Source organism: Notolepis coatsorum (assembly GCF_963971535.1).
Source record: "Notolepis coatsorum genome assembly, chromosome: 2".
Lineage (NCBI taxonomy): Eukaryota > Metazoa > Chordata > Actinopteri > Aulopiformes > Paralepididae > Notolepis > Notolepis coatsorum.
In genome coordinates, this window is record NC_140166.1 from 32,578,432 (window position 1) to 32,597,595 (window position 19,164).

Consider the following 19,164-nt stretch of genomic DNA (forward strand, 5'->3'; position numbering starts at 1 on the left):
CGATGCCGTTCCAATAATCTCATCTGCATGCTGGCCGTGCCATCCCCGCCCCCCTGCCGCACCCCCTGCCGCAACCCTGCCGCACCCCTGCCCCGGTCACATTAGCATTTCACAGGTGCCGGCTGCAGCGACCTCAACCGTGACACATCGATACTTCTCTTTGTTGCCGGGGCTGAATGAAGGGTCACCCTGTATCCTTCACCACCGGGTAACAGGTGGCGTATAGATACACGTACGCAGGCTAAACAGAGAGAGAGAAAGAAGAGACAGCAAGGGTGTGTAATTAATTTAGCCTTACATCCTGAAGAAAGAATCTGGACAATTTGTTGTTACAGAAAAATCCCTCTTTCATTCCCCTGAGGGACACCTGAGTCGGTAATTAGTAGAGGTCACCAATACACTTCAATGAATAAAGAAAGCAATCAAAGAGACAACTGTAACACAATAACGCTGGGACATCAAGCATTAATGGCTCTTAAATGACATAATGGCACAGAGGGGCCCGGAATGGATACTTATAGGTCTGAGATAATTATCTCTCTGTCATTATTGAACATGTTGACGGTCCTCGGGTCTGTTCCTTTGTGTTTTTTTTTTACCAAGATGGCTGAGAGATGTGATGCTGCATAATTGAGAGGGTGTCGACGGATGTGCCATGAAACGTGACATCGCCCTAATGCAATAGCTTTGTTCGCCCGACGAGTCACAGCCGAGGCCAAAGGGAATCCTGAGTCCGATTTAAAATCCCCCTCCCTGAATTTGATGCAAACGAGTGTCGGCTCCAGTGATATGAACACGACGCAGAGGACTTAAAAGACTTGCAGGCAAAGTGTTTCATATATTACCATATTAAGAGGATTATCATCACAGAGGAGATAAACAAGCCAAACCATGAGGGATGTGGTGGGCTTATCTCCTGTTACATGGAACTCATTCAATCCCTTGTACTGTAGCACCTGTCTTTTAAAAGGCCAACTTTCCCCCTGGTTATGAAATCGTATTATTATTATATCTTTTTTTTTGTAATCTTTAATTGAAATGCATAGGATAACTTCTGGAAGGGGTAATTGCCCCGGGCAGGGACTTTGTCCTGGCTGGGAGATGTAATCCTTTCAACTCCTTTAATCTGGTCAGGGGATTCGCCCTTCCCGTTGTGATCTACACTCTAATAATGGCTGAGATGGCTCCCTCTCCTCCCAGTGCGGTATGCACTGTATGGATTCTTGAGATGCACACAGTAAACTTGTGTACTTGGTCAGCAAGATAACACCGTCGGACAGGCCGTGCTCTGGGAGAAGATACTGTAGACCTCGCCAGAGTGTGATGGTTCTATGTATGTGCAGGAATGTGCACCTTGTGACTAGGATTTCATTTCTGCAGCGATGCAGGTTTTCCTCCCCCATCCCAGGGCTCTTCAGATCATTTTGGAATTCACAGCATATGACGTCCACGCTCCACCGTGGACTTCAGAGCTCATCACAGGGGCTTTGCGTGCTTCAGACACGCAGCAGGCATGAGAATCAGCCGTTTCAAGTCCTGGATTATTGCTTGAACTTTCTCTAAGACAGTCCAGCGTCTGCGCCTTTGCACTAGAAAACAAGTGGTCACAGAATGTTTGGGGATTTTACAATATGGTAATTTAACTCCATCTCGCTTAAAATGTGTAAATAAAGTGCTAGACCATTGGAAAAAAGGTACATAATGTATGTTGTGTTATAGCATAAGTAATATATTTACATATTGTATAGAACATTGAATATGTGTATGTATTACAAACCTATTAACAGAATTCGACTATAGGGTGACAATAATGTGGTCAAGAGGCATGGTTTCTATCTTGAGCCTTAACTGCCGTTATTCCTTTTTATTCACATGGAAAGCAGCAGTAACATACAGGTCTCCTCTCTCTGAGATGCATGGGGGGAGAGAACGAAGTGGGAGTATACCTTTGCTTTTATACTCGCCACAAGGTGGTGTACCTGGGTGGCTCCGCCTAGAGCGCCCTCTAGTGGGAACAGATATATATGCAACTAGACAGTCACTGGTGGAGACAGTTATATATGCAGGTAAACAGTTACTAGTGTAAACAGCCATATGTACAGTTAGACAGTTACTAACAATCCTACACAGAACCTCTGATCTCAACACTCCCACTTAGGTTTGCATTAGCATACTGGCTGACTTCTTGGAAAAACATTTAACAAAGGAAATAATATAATCCCAAAAAACATCCATAGGGTATGACAGTCAATATCTTCACATTAAACATGACCTTTGCAAACCCCTTCAATTTTAATTTGAAACAGGCTCCCTCATAGTATCTATTACTCTGTTGTCCATTGGACAGTAAACCGGTGTCATTCTTTCTTATCTGATGACATACCTGATGAGATGATATTATTTATAATGACATGTTTACATCTATATTGACACATTGGGTTCCTAGTAATCACAATGGTCCCCTGGTTGTCCTCATAAACAACAGTCTCCATATATACACAATGCTCATCATTTTAAACGATTTTGACAGAACGCCCATTCTTCAAAAACACCATATTCAGTATAGAGGATACATTTCAATTACCTACTGCATTTTGAGCAATACATTCATAACCTTATCTTCATCACTTCGAGCAGTTGCTCTAGATAAACACATATTGCATTGTCATAGCTAGAAACATGTACTCAGCTTCACAGGCTGATAGTATCACTGTAGGCTTTAATCCTTAAACCTTTGTTATCTTTTCTGAAACACCGCTGTCCGTCTGCAGCACCTCTGGGATAACGAAAAACATATTATTGACGTAGTTCAATGATTTTCTGTGGGGTCAACAAAAATACTATGACACTCTTACTCACTACAGAACATAGGTCAGGGTGAGTACAGGTTGTCCAACAGAATGAAGCTACCCACAGTTTATCTATACATTTCTTACTTCAGTCAAAAACATCTCAGGACCTTTTCCCACATATCTCTTCTGGGATATTTGTACACAGTTGGCAGACTGTTCGAAGTCCATACCTATAAAATGGTTTAACCTGCCTAGGTCTTTCTTTTGTGGTCTGGAGCGATGATCAAATCCTCCACTTCTGTATTTTAAACATAGATCCTCTTTTGTATTTAAACATTGAATCACCTCTGTACTTTAACATTGTAAACCACCCACCTCTGTACTTAAACATGGGGTTAAACATAAGATCCATTTCAGTATTTTAAACCTGGTAACTCATCCACCTCTGTACTTAAACATGGGACCAAACATAGGGCTCATTTCTTCAGCATTTAATCAATTTTCTATGAGCCATACTTTGTTTTTACCGTGGTCTTCAATACCCTCCTGAGTTGAATACAACCATTTCCCTCCCACTGTTTGTCTGCCCTCTGGCAACTTGGTTGAATACACCCATTTTACCCCCACTGTATGTCTGCCCTCTTCGGGGGACAATGTGGCCTCCTTAAAGGTCGAGTTTACCCCACTGACTACCCTGTAGTAGTACTCAACGGGGGTAGGTGTATTGTCCTCCTCATCACTCTCTTTCCTGGCATAGTCTGGCAGATATTCTGGGGGTTTGTGTTCCCTTGGGGGATACCTCCCACTGCTTGGGGCACTTGACGTCACCCTCAGGTGCTCCTCGTCATCGCCTTCTGGGGGTTGCTGACTGTCTGTCTGCACAACTGTACTAAGTACACTGGGGTGATGTGTTTCTGTTTCTACACACCTTCCTCTGGAGTCCAGCTCTGGCTCCTCTGTCTGTGTCTCGCTCTCACAGGTTGTCTTCGTGACAAACTTGACTAATAATAATAATAATAATAATAATAATAATAATAATAACTTTTTTTATATAGCGCCTTTCAGAGGACCCAAGGTCGCTTTACATAGGGGGGGGGGGGGGAGATGACAAATTAACAACATAGTGGACAGACACAACATATACATATAGAGTGAGAAAGTTAGGGGTTGAAGGCCAAGTTGAAGAGGTGGGTTTTGAGCAGTTTTTTAAATGAGTCCAGAGTTGGGGCGGTGCGGAGTTCTGCGGGGAGGGAGTTCCAGAGGGTGGGAGCTGCCACACTGAAAGCTCTGTCCCCGAACGTCCGTAGTCTGGTTCGGGGGATGGAGAGCTGACCAGTGTCCGTGGATCGCAGGGACCGTGACTGTAGGGGTGGAGGAGGTCAGTGAGGTACTGAGGTGCCAGGGCATGAAGGGATTTGTAGGTGAGCAGGAGGGTTTTGTAGGTGATGCAGGATTTGATGGGGAGCCAGTGGAGGTGGATGAGGATGGGGGTGATGTGCTGCCAGGGTTTGGTGCGGGTTAGAACCCTGGCAGCTGAATTTTGAACATACTGGAGCCTGTCCAGGGTTTTGCTTGGGACCCCGGACAGGACCCCGTTGCAGTAGTCCAGGCGGGAGGTGACGAAGGCGTGGATGAGGGTCTCAGCTGTGGTGTCGGAAAGTGATGGTCGGAGTCTGGAAATGTTTCTGAGGTGAAAGAAAGCGGATTTGGTGAGGGAATTGACATGGGATTGATAGGAAAGGGTGGAGTCCAGGATAACGCCCAGGTTGCGGACCTTAGGGGATGGGGAGATGGAGCAGCCGTCAATGTTGAGGGTGAGATCCCCAACCTTCCGGAGCACAACCTTGGGTGCCACAACCATGAGCTCGGTTTTATTGTTGTTGAGTTTGAGGAGATTAGATGACATCCAGGTTTTTATTTCGTGAAGGCAGTTGATAAGGGAGTGTGGGGGGAGATGGGTGGATGGTTTGGTGGAGAGGTAGAGTTGAGTGTCGGCATAGGAGTGGAAGCTGAGGCCATGGCGGCGGATGATCTGACCGAGGGGGAGCATGTAAATGGTGAATAGGATTGGGCCAAGTACGGAGCCTTGGGGGACGCCTTGGTTGACTGGGGCCGGGGTGGAACTGGAGTCGCCGATGGTGATAAACTGTGTCCCTGTGGTGAGGTAGGATTGAAACAGGAGAGTGCTGAGCAGATTTTAGTGAGGAGTTGATGATGTTGGTTGACCATGGTGGGGCAGAGAGCAGGGAGGCAGATCTTGACCAGGGTAGTAGGCATGGGGTCAAGTGAGCAGGTGGAGGCTTTGGCTGAGGCTATGAGCTTGACAACTTGGGGACCATTTACCGGGGAGAAGGAGGAGAGGCTGCATTGGGGGGGGGGGGACACCCAGGGGGAGGAGCAGGTGAGGGGGAGGAGGGGGGCACTACTAGCTGCTGGTAGATGGTATTGACCTTGTCCTGGAAAAAGACATGGAACCTGGAGCAGAGGTCGTGGGCACCAGATTGGCGGGGGGGTCAAGGGGGCGGAGTAGCCGGTTGATGGTGGAGAAGAGTGTCCTGGGGTGGTTTTGCTGGTTGCCGATGAGGGTGGAATAGTAATTTGTTTTGGCCTTGGTGAGAGCTAGCTTGTAGGTCTGCACATGGTCCTTATAGGCCTCGAGGTGGACAGTGAGGCCAGATCTTTTGTGGAGTCTCTCCAATTGGCGACTGACAGCCTTCAGGGATCGAAGTTCAGGGGTGTACCAGGGGGCAGGACGGGTGTAGGCATAGCTGTCAACCCTACAGTTTTTCCCGGGATTCTCCTGTTTTTTCGACCCTCTGCACGCCCTTTTCACGGTTCACGGATTGGCATGTTTTTGAAAAAAAATTAAAAATAAAATAAAAATGTATATATATATATTTTTTTAAACTCATAAAATATATGTGATCAAGTCCAGCGTTTGTGCCGACATGGCTCCATTTTCATTTTCCAGATTTTTCCAGGTTGTGAAAGTACAGAATGTAAGCTTTCAAATGATGTCATACTTTGAAATCTGAGAATGTTTTGAATATCATGTATTCATTTAAATCTTGTAACTCAGTCTGTTGTCTAGAACGCTCAAGGGGAGGAAATGCCTCTGATTTTCACACTTCAGCTAGTTTGGGGGGGGGGGGCGTGGACAACTACCCTCACCTGAATGCGTCCATTGTTAACGTTAATGACTCTCTCTGTGTGAATGCCTTTACCTGGCTCAGTTAATCTGAATCCCAACGCACAGCTCTATTCAGATGCAAAAATACCCCCCCCCCACCTCTCCTCTGTGGAGAGTACAAACTGTTTCAAAACAGTTTTAAACACAGAATTCTTACAATTAATTATTATATCTGTTCGCTGTTATACTAAATATGTTCTTCATGTTCTAAGTGGTTGCCTAGTGGAGATTTAGGATTCACTGACTGTACACTGTAAGAAAAAAAGCTGCAAGAAAACTAAATGTCTGGCATCAATGGTTTCCAAATACTCTCAAATTACATTAAAATCAAATACATTTACAGATTACAACCTTTATTTAATGGTTAATATTTTGATACAAGGTAATTTACTGTATTTTTATAGGATTTACACTTAAAGTAGGCAAACAAAAGTAATCTGTAAAATAATACAGTGAATTTCCTTAATACAGGTTTTGACCAGCAGCAGATGGCAGCGACGAGGCAGCTCCATTGGAAGGGGGCGGGGCCGGGAGGGAGGGGGCCGGGCCGGGAGGGGGTGGGGCTAAAATGTGCACGTTTTTTCTCCTGCCAATGTTGACAGCTATGGGTGTAGGTGACAGTCCGGGTTTTGATGGGGGCGAGAGAGTCCAGGCTGCGGGATAGGGCGGAGTTGTAGTGGGCAGCCAGACCATCCACCTGGGTGCTGGGGGGAGCTGAGGCCAGGTGGATGGTTAGCAGGTTGGTCAGAGCTGGTGCACTGACTGTTTTAATGTTCCTGTAGGACTAGCATGTGTTTCTGCACTCTCCCGTTACCGGGGTGATAAACTAGGAAAGCAGGGCTTCCTCTGTCGTGTCCTACGAAAAATCCTTTTACATCCTTGGACTTGGGTTTTCCCCTGTCCTGCAGGTACGCATAACACACTGATCCAAATCGATGCGTTCTGGCTAGATTACAATTCTTTCCTGTCAGCGCTGTATACGGGGTGGTGCCCGAGTGCTTATTAAAGCACCTGTTTCTGGTGTAAGCGGCTTCTTGCACCGCATAATGCCACAGGCTCTTTTTGGTAAGTTACTATCTGCTAGCTTACACCTAGCCATTTCGAAAAGGGTGTGCCATTCCCTCTCTGCCACCCCGCTCTGGTGTGTCACTCTTTTCTTTGATAAAGTAAACAAACACAGCCCCTGTACACACGTCTGTAAAAGACTGTACATATCTAAAACCTCCTATGGACTCGTTGCTTACTGGGCCTGCTAGGTCCATGTCAACTAGTGCAAGGGGTACCCTTACTCTGTCTGTGGGATTTCTGTATCTCGGTTGGGTAAACTTCCCCGTTTTGCACATTGCACAATTTTTGTCAGGTCTACGCTTCTCCCCTTCAATGTGCATGCCCTCTGACACTACTTGCAGTTTCAGTAAATCCTCGTAATTACAATGACCCATAATCTCGTGCCATGTCTGAATATCGTGACTGGCCGTACCGCTACACACATCATCATTATCATTACACTGGTCGTTGTCATTACACTCCGTTTTCAGATAAAATATTCTATGGTACATCTTTATGTCAAACCGGGTACCGTCAGGTTCTACAAGAAAATGTTTACCTTTATCGAAGTATACCTTGGCGCCGCTTGCAGTAGCAGCTATTACAGAGAATAGTCATTGTGGGAACGATGGTACGTATAGCGTTCTTTAGCATCACCGTACGTCGGCGCCCCTTGCTGTCCGTGAGGCATACCTGTGCGTCTCCCCTCTCTTGTGCCAATCCGTAGATGCGTCTACCATCCGCCAGCTCCATGCAGTGCCTCTCCGGGTGGAAAGTGTCGTCAAAGTTATTGAACCGACGCCTGTCGTTGATGACATGGGACGACACGCTCGTGTCCACGATCAGTCCCCTTCTCTGGGCCCGCTGCAGCTGGGCCGGTCCGGCGATGCCCGCCGTCCGCGCTCCAAAAGCGCAGTCTTCTTGTCCCGTTATTCTCCGGGCGTCATCTTGACTCGCCTCACGTCGATCGTCGCCGCCATCGATTCTCCGGGCGTCGTCTCGATTCATCTCACGTTGATCGTCGCCGTCATCGATTCTCTGCGCGTCGTCTCGATTCATCTCACGTCGATCGTCGCCGTCATCGTGTCCGCTGTCGTCACCCCATCCACAGCCGTTATCTTGTCCGTAGCCGCCATTTCGTCCATGGCCTCCGTCTCGTCTGTAGTCGCCATTTTGTCCGTGGCCTCCGTCTCGTTCATGGCCGCTGTCTCGTACGTAGCCGCCATCTTGTCCATGCGCGTATCGTGCGCTCTGTTTGTGTTTCTTCATGCACGCTCTGTCTGTGTGCCCCATGGATTTGCAGAAGCTACCAGACAGCCTTTGTGCATTCGCTTCTCCGATGGCCTTTATCTCCGCATCGCCAACACGCCAGTTCCGTCATGGTCCTGGTTCTTTCTCTTGGCGTCGCTCGGGCCTTTAGCACCCTCTCCCCCTCCTCCGCGCCGGCTGAGTGGGTGAGGCCTCGAAGTTCCTTAACTTAGCCTTGAACTGTCCCAACGTCATGTCCGTTGAACCGTGTGTTACCAGGAGTGTGAACGGTTTGTACAGCTCCGGTAGTCCTCTCATTATCATCGCCATCATTAGCCCATCGCTTGGTGCTTCTCCGGCACTCCTCAGTGGCGTCATGATTTGCTCCGCTCTGTTGACGTATTCGGTCACGGTTTCGGTGGTCCCCTTCCTCAGGCCCGTTAGTGCTATGTAGAGGGCCACGACTCTGGGTCTTCCTCGCCCGATGAAATGCTCTCTCAGTACCGCCAGGCTTTCTCGGCGTCTGTCTTTAGTGTCACGGAATATCAGCCCCAGGCTGGTGTTATCGAGCATCGCCGCTAACTCGCAGTACGCGCTTGCGTTCCGCTGGTCGTCCAGGGCTTGCTCTTCCGCTGTCAGTTATCCGGTGGGGGCCGCCAGGATCGTCTCCTTCAGCCCTGCCCCGTGCATGCAGCACAGCATGCACTCTTCCCAGAGCTCATATTTCTCCGCTTTTCCATTGAATGTCGGCCATTTGTCTCTTCTCTTGTTTTCCATCCTCTTCGTTAATGGTATGCTTAGCTGTTGCTCTTGTTGGCCTAGCGTCTAGCCACGCGGTGTTCCCGGCGCTATCCTAGCCTATACTTCAGCTAAGCTTGCTACAGTACCTCCACTATTTCGCCCCGGCGTTATCTGGGCCCATAACCTGTTAACAGAATTCGACTATAGGGCGACAATAATGTGGTCAAGAGGCATGGTTTCTATCTTGAGCCTTAACTGGTGTTGTTCCTTTTTATTCACATGGAAAGCAGCAGTAACATACAGGTCTCCTCTCTCTGAGAGGCATGGGGGGAGAGAATGAAGTGGGAGTATACCTTTTCTTTTATACTCGCCACAAGGTGGTGTACCTGGGTGGCTCCGCCTAGAGCGCCCTCTAGTGGGAACAGATATATATGCAACTAGACAGTCACTGGTGGAGACAGTTATATATGCAGGTAAACAGTCACTAGTGTAAACAGCCATATGTACAGTTAGACAGTTACTAACAATCCTACACAGAACCTCTGATCTCAACAGAACCCTAACCTTAATCCTAACTTTATGTCTTAACCATAACCATTCAGCGAATGTTAAAACTAACCTCAACTCTAATTATAACATTAGTTAGATAGTGGTGAGAGCACTAATTATAATCATAGTGAGATAGTGGTGAGAACACTAACTATAATCATAGTCAGATAGTGATGAGAGCATACCTGGTGTGTATAGTTGACTTTGCTTTATATGTCCTCCCTGTTTACTACTCAGATTGTCAGTCGTTCACTGAACCACCCCGTGAGTACACTGTTGCTAGTTTAAGACTTATCGCTCCTGCCCATGAGGAATAAGTCCGTTTGCCAATATTGTTGTGCGTAATTATTATCGAATGTGTACATTGATGCGTGCATCTGCAGCATCATCGATTACCGTGTTGTCATTAACTTATCCTGTTTTGGAGACTTGCTTTCTCCCATTAGTTTTCCCCTGTTTAAGTGTTTTATTCCGTGTTGCGTTTTGTGGAGACTGAGCCCTCTCGTCTTTTCTTTGCTACGTGCACCTCGCTGTTTTGTGGAGACTGAGCTGTCTCGTCTATTGTTTGCTACATGCACCTCGTTACTCAGCAAATAAAATAATATATTCATATTGTGAAGATCAACTCCTGCATTCCGTTTCCTCTGTTCTTCACTGCACCTATGTCCAACACACCTACCCCAACTCTAACAGTGAGATAGTGGTGAGAGCACTAACTATAATCATAGTTAGATAGTGGTGAGAGCACTAACTATAATCATAGTGAGATAGTGGTGAGAACACTAACTATAATCATAGTTAGATAGTGGTGAAAGCACTAACTATAATCAAAGTTAGATAGTGGTGAGAGCCAGGGGCGTAGCTGGGGGGGGGGGGGGGGGGTAGCTTAGGATGATTCCAAGGGCCCAGCACTAGACATCACTCAGGTGTATTATTGATGCTCTCATTGATACTATGTTTGTTTCTGAAGTGTGTGTGTGTGTGTGTGTGTGTGTGTGTGTGTGTGTGTGTGTGTGTGTGTGTGTGTGTGTGTGTGAGTGAGATATATAGAAAGAGGGGGGGGGGGGCTTTGGTAGACTATTGCATTGGTCCATTCATTGAAGATGAACGCAATGCGACATCCTTTACTAGGCTCACCCACCAACAGTGCAGGTGCTGAACTGCTGATCCGAATGTATAGGTAAAAACCATATTATGCGTTTTCATCAATAGAAAAATGGCAAAAAAAATCCGCTTACGCGCGCTCGCTTTCACTGGGGGCCTACAAATACATCCTTTCATGGGGCCCAGAATATGGAGCTACACCCCTAACTATAATCATAGTGAGATAGTGGTGAGAGCACTAACTATAATCATAGTTAAATAGTGGTGAGAGCACTAACTATAATTATAGTGAGATAGTGGTGAGAGCACTATAATCATAGTGAGATAGTGGTGAGAGCCATCGGCATATTTAGACCGTTGATCGCCTGTGCCCCACTGATCACATAATTATTTTTATTTATTTTACTTCGCTTTGAAATATTATAGTGAAATATTTTGCACTGTTTCGATTTATCTTGTTGAAATCCTCCAGCAGGCTCTTTTTTGTAAGTTGGTTTGCACACCGGCCCTATGACAGAGCATACATGGTACAACAGCCAGGTAAATCACACAGTGCTCATCGAGGCACCACGTTTCTTTTTAATTGTGACGATTTGACAATCACAATGGACATCAGAAAGTTATTCGCCATGGGCAGAGATAAAGCGTTGCAGAGGAAAAATGAGAGAGGTAAGAGTTGTAAGACGGTCACGACCGCATGAATTTGAACAATCTCCCATCCATTAACCGCAACGTTACCGGAGGAATTAGCTGCTAGATAACGATAGCTACTGACCATGTAACGACGTGCTTACCAGATATAGGCTAGCCTATAGGACCTGTATACAGTATCTATCTGCCTATGCCAGTCATTTTTGTATTCTGCAGCTGTTTTTTGGAACAGTCTGCCCAGTGACTTGAAAATCGTCAATGCTGTTAGATTCAAGTCCAGCCTGAAGACTGAATTAATGAATGAATGAGAATTTTATTTAAGAGATTGCAGAATGGGTACAATACAGTACAGCTCAATACACACAATTGTTAAGGGGATGCAGACCAGAGAAAGACATTTGTCTTGTTTACATCAGGGTCCGCCATTTTCAATTCATAGTGACATGTATGACATACACAACATACATGACATTTATGGCATAGGGACATACATGACATACAGGTATTTAGTACTGTTACATTTGTGACATATACGATATGCAAATATACAGTACTTTCACCCATAGATCCTGACAGAGTATATACATATGATGGGCATGGCTCAAAAGGCTCAAAAGGGACTATAATTAACCTAGACACCTAGCAAAAAGGCAACCTTGCATGTTCATGAGTCTGTTATGTATAAATAGTAAATGGTATATGTGATGTGTTGTGATATGATGTCATGTCTGTATGATGCATGTCTAAGCATGCCATTCCCCTAAGCATGTCTAAAACCTGTCATATTTTGAACTATGGATACCGAACAAAGGTTTGGGACGGCTTTGAACTGTTGAAACAGTAATTCAGAACAGTTTTACCATTGTACGACTTTGAACTGTTGAACAGTAATCCAGAACTATTTTATTGCACTGTAAAATATATATCTATATATTTTTTTTAATCTATTCTATTCTACAATTTTATTGCACTGCACTATTGCAAATTTTAAGTATGACTAAATGCTTTCTTGACTATATGTATAGTAACTGTTCCAAAATGCATAGATTTCTATGTATTTTAGGGGTTTGGGGGGTTAGCTCTTTTTAATATAAATGTCAGATTGTTTTATTTATTTCATAGATTTCTATGCATTTCAGGAGTTTGGGGGGCTGGCTCCCCCAAAATAATTAAATAACATAACCCTAACCTAACCTAACCCTAAAACCGAGATAAAGTAAAAAAAATAAATAGTTACAAAATCCACCCATTTTCGCACAAAAACCGGCCAAAACCGGCAAAAAAGCACAGATGAACAATTTTTCCAGGCCATTGTTTCTAGTTGTGGCAGCGCGATAGTTAGATAGCCTAGGTGGGTGGGAAACAACCAGGATTTCACTGTCTGCGACAGAGTTGGAGAACTATCTGACTCTCCCTCTCGCGGATCACACACACACAAATGGAGCCGTGCTACCGCATGTGATTGGTGGAGGCGGGACCAGGCGATACAACTGATTGACAGTGGAGGCGGCGAATGGAATGGCAGATGGCACTCAGATGCAGAATAACAGCCAGGCAGTGAGCCAGGTAGTGAGGGACTCGGGAGAGATACAGTAGAGCGAAAGTCAATAACGTTGATGTCAAGATGGACAGTGGAAGAAAGAGAAAGGGTGGAGCAGAGAGGGATAAAACAAAGAAAAAGAAAGGCCCTTACAGGAGATGCTGCTAAATCCGGCAACATTTATAAAATGTTTTCTTGCACCAAGGTCAAGGAACCAGCAGGTTAGTCAGTGATAAAAATAAACATGGATGTTAGCTAGCTAACGTTACCATGCAATGCATCATCTCCCCTGTCAAAAGCCCAATGTTAAATCTGCCAAGAAAAAAAAATAATGTAACCCTTGTGTCTGAAAACTAAAGTGTTATACTCTTACCATATTAGGGGACTAAATTGAAAAACGCCTTAAAAAGATTATATGTTGAAATAATTTCCCACTTTCTTTTCCATAAATATTTTATTCAACTTCAGATTAAAAATTAAATACTCCCACTTTTCTGAAAGGAGTTGTTAAATCTGACATTACAAAAAACAATATGTGGTGGTTATGATCGGGGATGAAGTTGAATAAACAATTTATGAAAGAGAAAGTCAAAATAATTCCAAGATAATTCAAAGATTACACACCTTTGCCACATATATTGGCTACAAACATAATCACTGCAAAGTTATCAAAAAAATAAGAATCTGATCAGACACAAGGGTTAAGTTGTTGTTCCCTTTCTAATTTCCTCAAAAACATCTAGTCTAGTTAATGTGATCAATATTATTTGACAATTGATGCTTTTTGTTGGAAATTTCAGTCAGTGAGCTCATACTTTGAGCTCATTTTATAGTTAAAATGATTGAGACAATGCAATCTTCTGTCTTCGTTGTGCATGCATGCTGTTGTGCTCTTGCTTTTTTCTTTTTGAAGGTGGAGAGAGTAGCATTGCTAGTGCCACAACAGTTTTATTTGAGGTTCATAACAGTACATTGTACTAAGCAATTGTTGGCTCATTAGTTTGTGATTCAATTTCACATGCACTAAAATTCACCAGAATGCAGGAAATTAAGTCTTTGTAACAAAAAATGTCCTGGTGGGGGACCCCCAGACCCCCCGCTTAAAAAGTGGCCTGACTGGGGCTATATTTCGCGCTAGTGAGAGCACTATAGTATAATCATAATGAGATAGTGAGATAGTGGTGAGAGCACTAACTATAATCATAGTTAGATAGTGGTGAGAGCACTAACTATAATCATAGTTAGAGGTGAGAGCACTAACTATAATCAAAGTTAGATAGTGGTGAGAGCACTAACTATAATCATAGTGAGATAGTTGTGAGAAAACTCGCCTGCGACTGCAATGATTGTTGGTTAAGCTCCTGGTTGCAGCCTTACAATATGTAAATATATGACTTATGGCTACAACATAATGTACATCATGTACCCTTTTTCCTGTGGTCGATTAGTATTTTACTTGTGTTTTCGGATGAGACCATGTTGGGTAATTATAATGGATCAGTTTGTGGACTTGCCACGTTACAATTATTGGGTTGATAAACAAGAGAGAACGTAGTGAGATTCATTCCCCAGCTTTGATTTGCTACGGTGTTATACCATACATCCAGTCAACCCAGTTAATTAACCCAGAGTTAATTATATTGTTATATTGTTTACACTGCCTATTTTATTTTAATAAAAAATTTAACTTCTTCACTGTACTATAATTTTATGACCTGTATCATGTGCATATACCTGTGCCTCCCCTCCCCCATGCTGCTATGATGCCTGAATTTCCCCAAGGGGATCAATAAAGGAATATCTTATCTTAACACCATTTTTCCCTGGACGAGCCCTTTGCCAGTCGTCAATGGAGACGGCATTGATTGACGTGTGGAGTTAAACACCAGGGGGGGGGGGTGAAAGTGTACAGCCAATATCCCCAGCGCGCGCAACCTCTCTCACCTTCCCCGCCCCCTTGGACCATGAAGAGGTCTGTAAAACAACTGCTGCCACACTCACTGACCTCCCACCGGAGACTGTTCACGGCTCCGACTTCCTCGGCCAGCGGCCATGGCCGTTTTATCTCCGCCGGGCAACCTTGAGAAACAAATACCCGAAGCGGGAGTGCGAGGAAGGGGTGGGGGGAGTTAGTGAAAGAGAGTGAGAGAGAAACAGAAGTAGATGGAGAGAGCAAGAGGAGAGGAGGAGAGAAAATGACTTGGCAGTCACCCAAGTGGATCATTACCTTCTGCTGTACAAATGTGATGTAGTGGAGAGGGTGAAAGTGATAGTTTGGAGATGAGAGGAGCGCGCTGGACTGATACTTAATCACTGCAGTCGCCGCAGCGTGTCAGGCAGCGGCTCGCGGCTTCAAGGTGTTCACCCCCGATGTTCGCCGGGACAGATCGACAAGCTCGTTCCCCGCCTCTAGCGGGAGGAGTGTGGTGTGCAGCGATTACAAAAGCACACCGGCCACTTTGTACCTGTCTGCCAGGCACTTAGGCCAGAGGAGGAGAGTGTTTACTTTTCCTGTCCCCAAACTTTGCTTTGGTTTTATTTCATGTGGAAAATGGTGGCAATGCAAAAACATATATTCACTTCAACTTCAAACTACTTTATTTTCCTTTCGGAACTTCATTTGTGCAGTGGTTAAAAGACAACACACAGTCACAATACATAGACACGGACCACTATAAAAAACACCAACTCCATTAAAACTACAGTAAAAAAAGAAAAAACACCACACAGTCTCTGGAGTGTAACAGAAAGAAGCATTTTTATTCTGTACTTCTGTATGACAACTAATAAATGTGGTATCTTTTGACTGGTATTTCATAACAAATCCATGTATGTATAAATTAGTTGGAACAAACAGTAGCAGGCGTCAGTGTTGTGTGACATTCTGGGGAGCCTTCAGGCAAACCCCCTCATGCTATTTACTCAACTGTATTTAGAAGAACAGTTGGAGACACAGGGGGCAGGTCATAAAAGCCCCCTCATGCTAAAACAGTTTGTCACACATTCAAGGAGTCTTGAAGACAGTTGGGTAACTGTGAAACAATTCCCACACAGGAGATCATCTGACTGGGACCGCCTCCCAGAAGACAAATCCAATTGGACCAAACGTATTATTAGACTGTTAGTATTGGTGGAAATTAGAGTATTTAAGAGAGAGCGCGGTGTTTGAGAGGGAGGCCAGAACAGATGCACCCACCCCATGGTTTTTTTCTGGTCTCCACCACTTCCACAGACTGCCCTCTTGCCGCGACGTGAGTAAACTGTATGGAGTAATCACTGTTTGTTGTGATATAAAGTAAAATGCCTATCGTAGACCAGGTTTAACCATGTGGTGGCAAAAGTAGTAGTCTATTCCATTGATAAACATGACTAAATTTATGTGCAGACTTGTTTTGATGTGAAGAGCCACCGTGAATGGGCTATGATTATGTAAACCTCATCAATCCTGTTGTACAATCGTGTCTTATGAAAAATTATGAATAATCCCTGTATGTAAATAACCTGCTTATCCACCTTTTGGGCCCCGCGGCAATAAATCATCTGAATTTGAATTAGAACTTTGTTGTCTGACTGCACAATTATTCCTCTCTGGCTAAGAGTCACAAAGGAGACCATTCTATCACTCTGTCCTTCTTCCCTCTAGTTAGCAACCTGTATGCACTGTAAATAACCCAATGTATTGACTTAGAATATACGACAGAATTGGTGCTTCGTGACCGTTCTGCACTGCCCCCCAAAAAGGTGTGCAGTGGGGTTTTGTGTGGCCGGCTGCTCAGCGCCGCATGGCCCCTGCACGTTGGGGGCATGCAGAATAAAGCCGGGGTTGGTACGTTCATTACAAGGGGTTTACAGTGCAGAGTTTGCTGTCTGGATGGAGGAACGAGGGATGAATAGAAAGTTGGTCGTGTAGCCACAAGTGGGGCCCAGGGTGAATATGGTTTTTACATGCAGGGATGGTGGAGCGGTGATTATTTAGACTGTCCAAAGATGAAGGGGGCGCGCTTGTTGTCCAGTAAATATGCATGCATAAGCTGTAATGGATGTGTGATTATTCAGAGGCAGGAGGCCGCTTTCGGCCTGCTTGCTTGGGGTTTAGGGCAGTAACTACGGGCAGCGTGTTTAAAGGCCAAGCCTAGGTTAGCGAGGGGATAGAACTTTTTTATTTTGTTGTTGTTGTTTAAAAGTGGCGGCCCGACGATTAGTTATTAGTCATATTTAGGGACAGGCTAGGGCTGAGGAGGCGCTGAGGATATATGGTGTGACAGAGTGTCACGGTTAGGAGATTGCGTCGGATTGAGCAGACCTAAGATAAGGGACAGTACGGCGAATTTGTATGATTGACTGGTGAACGTAATAGCTGAAGGTGATCCAAGCACATAATGTAGGGACAGATAATTACTTGAGAGGGGAGTAAGTGAGGCGTGGAGCGGTAGAACGTAGATAAGAGGGGACTCTGGGGAAATAATTGGGCTATTTTGATTAGTTTAGTTCTAGTGCTAGGTATGCGGGAATTTGGACCGAGAGGCCAACTAGGACGATTAGATGATTAGCTTGAAGAATGTTGTCAGGGTCTGGAAGTTTTGATAGTCACAAAAAGGCAGGAAGACTGGGACTGTGAGGTACTATGAACAGTAATGGTAAATGCAGAGTAGTCAAAATCTTAGAGAAAATATTAGGGTTAGATAATGGGTATGATGAGTGTGTGAAAGTGGGATACAATACCCTGCTAGTGGGTCTCAATTTTATTATTAAATATATGACTGGGCTTGCCGCTATGAGACTGTGTATGCCGCGGTGGTTTAGGAGAAATATGGGGTTTTGGCTTGTGAACACCAAAGGATGTTCGGAGAATAAATTTGGAATACTGGTTTGTTCTATAACTTCAGGGCGGACGACGGTCGGTCATGGGGAAGGACGGTCAGTAATTATGCATTTTAGGAAGTCGGCATACACAGGGTCTTGTATGTTATAAGTGTTGCGCCATGTGTAATCGACGCCTCGTACGGGGGGTTGGTTTGTTTGTCTAAATATATTTGTATAAATGTATGTGATCATAGCAAGCTTGGCCGGTTTGTTATGTTGTTAAACGTGGATCAGAACGGTATACGAGTCTGAGGCGAATCATATTGGAAGTTGGGGCTAGTAGGTTAGCTCTGTGGAGGTAGCCACGGTAATCTATGGACGTTATGGCGGCGATGTTAAAGATTTGACGGAAGGTGGTCTGAGGTATGGGTGTCGAGAAGCGAGTCGAGTGGTACGCTGATGTAATTGTGGCCGTATTAATGTTTATATTTAATGCAGTGATAATTGTGTACGGTGTTGTTGTGGAAACGGGTGTCGCCGGTTGATGACGTGGTTGTGCTAAGAACATCCTGGCACTGTGGGGCCAGGCGGAGAAAGGGTAGGAGCAGTGGTTTATGATTAGTTTTGGACTGTGGTACGGCACTTGTTATCATAGGATGTTTTAATTTCTTTTAATAGAGTTTGTTGTTTGAACATGTGTAAGTTGTTTAGAGTTAGATAGTACTGAGCGGACTGAATGAAAGTGTGGATCTCGAACGCGTGTGGAACATCACATAACGCGCGGATCTTGGAGAGTGTTGAACCATCACATCAGGCTGGCTAGCTACTTAGCTGGTATGAGCGTTTGGGGGATAACGCCGTGATAAGGGCTTGTGCAATGTTATGATTAGAAGCAGCGTAGTGGCGTTGGGTGAGGGATGTTTGTGTATGGAGCGATTGTTTAATAATAACATTGATTGAGAGTTATTTGCAAAAGTAGGTCGCTTCTGACATCATATTGTGGGAGCTAGGAAGGGGAGGACAGTAGGGCTGGCTAGGCTATTAGCTTGCATGCGGCTGTTCTGTGAAATTGCGGGCAGCATGTATGTGTGGCGGAGTTTTGGAAGTAACGGTTAGGAAGTGTTACAGTGTGCAGTGGATGTCGTTGCATTGTATTAGGACGAAACGGAGTGTTTTGTGATAATAGTTGTACTTTGTCGCGGTACACATCGTTTGCTCTGTGTGCACCATTTGCTATACTGCGCATGTGTGTTGGTACGGGAGGTATTCTGGGGGCGCGGGACGCTGTTTTCATTCATTCGCTCAAGGGGAAAATGGTGAGAGTTTATATTTTTGCTTTGTGTTATATATGTATTCTGGAAGTGGGTCCGTTTGTGTTTGTATTTACTACAGGTTGTATTGCTACAAGTTTTGTGTAAACAAGGGGGGAGATGTAACATGTATGATGATTAGATTATGGGAGATAGTCATGGGGGAGGAATTCAATGAAGGTTTATACT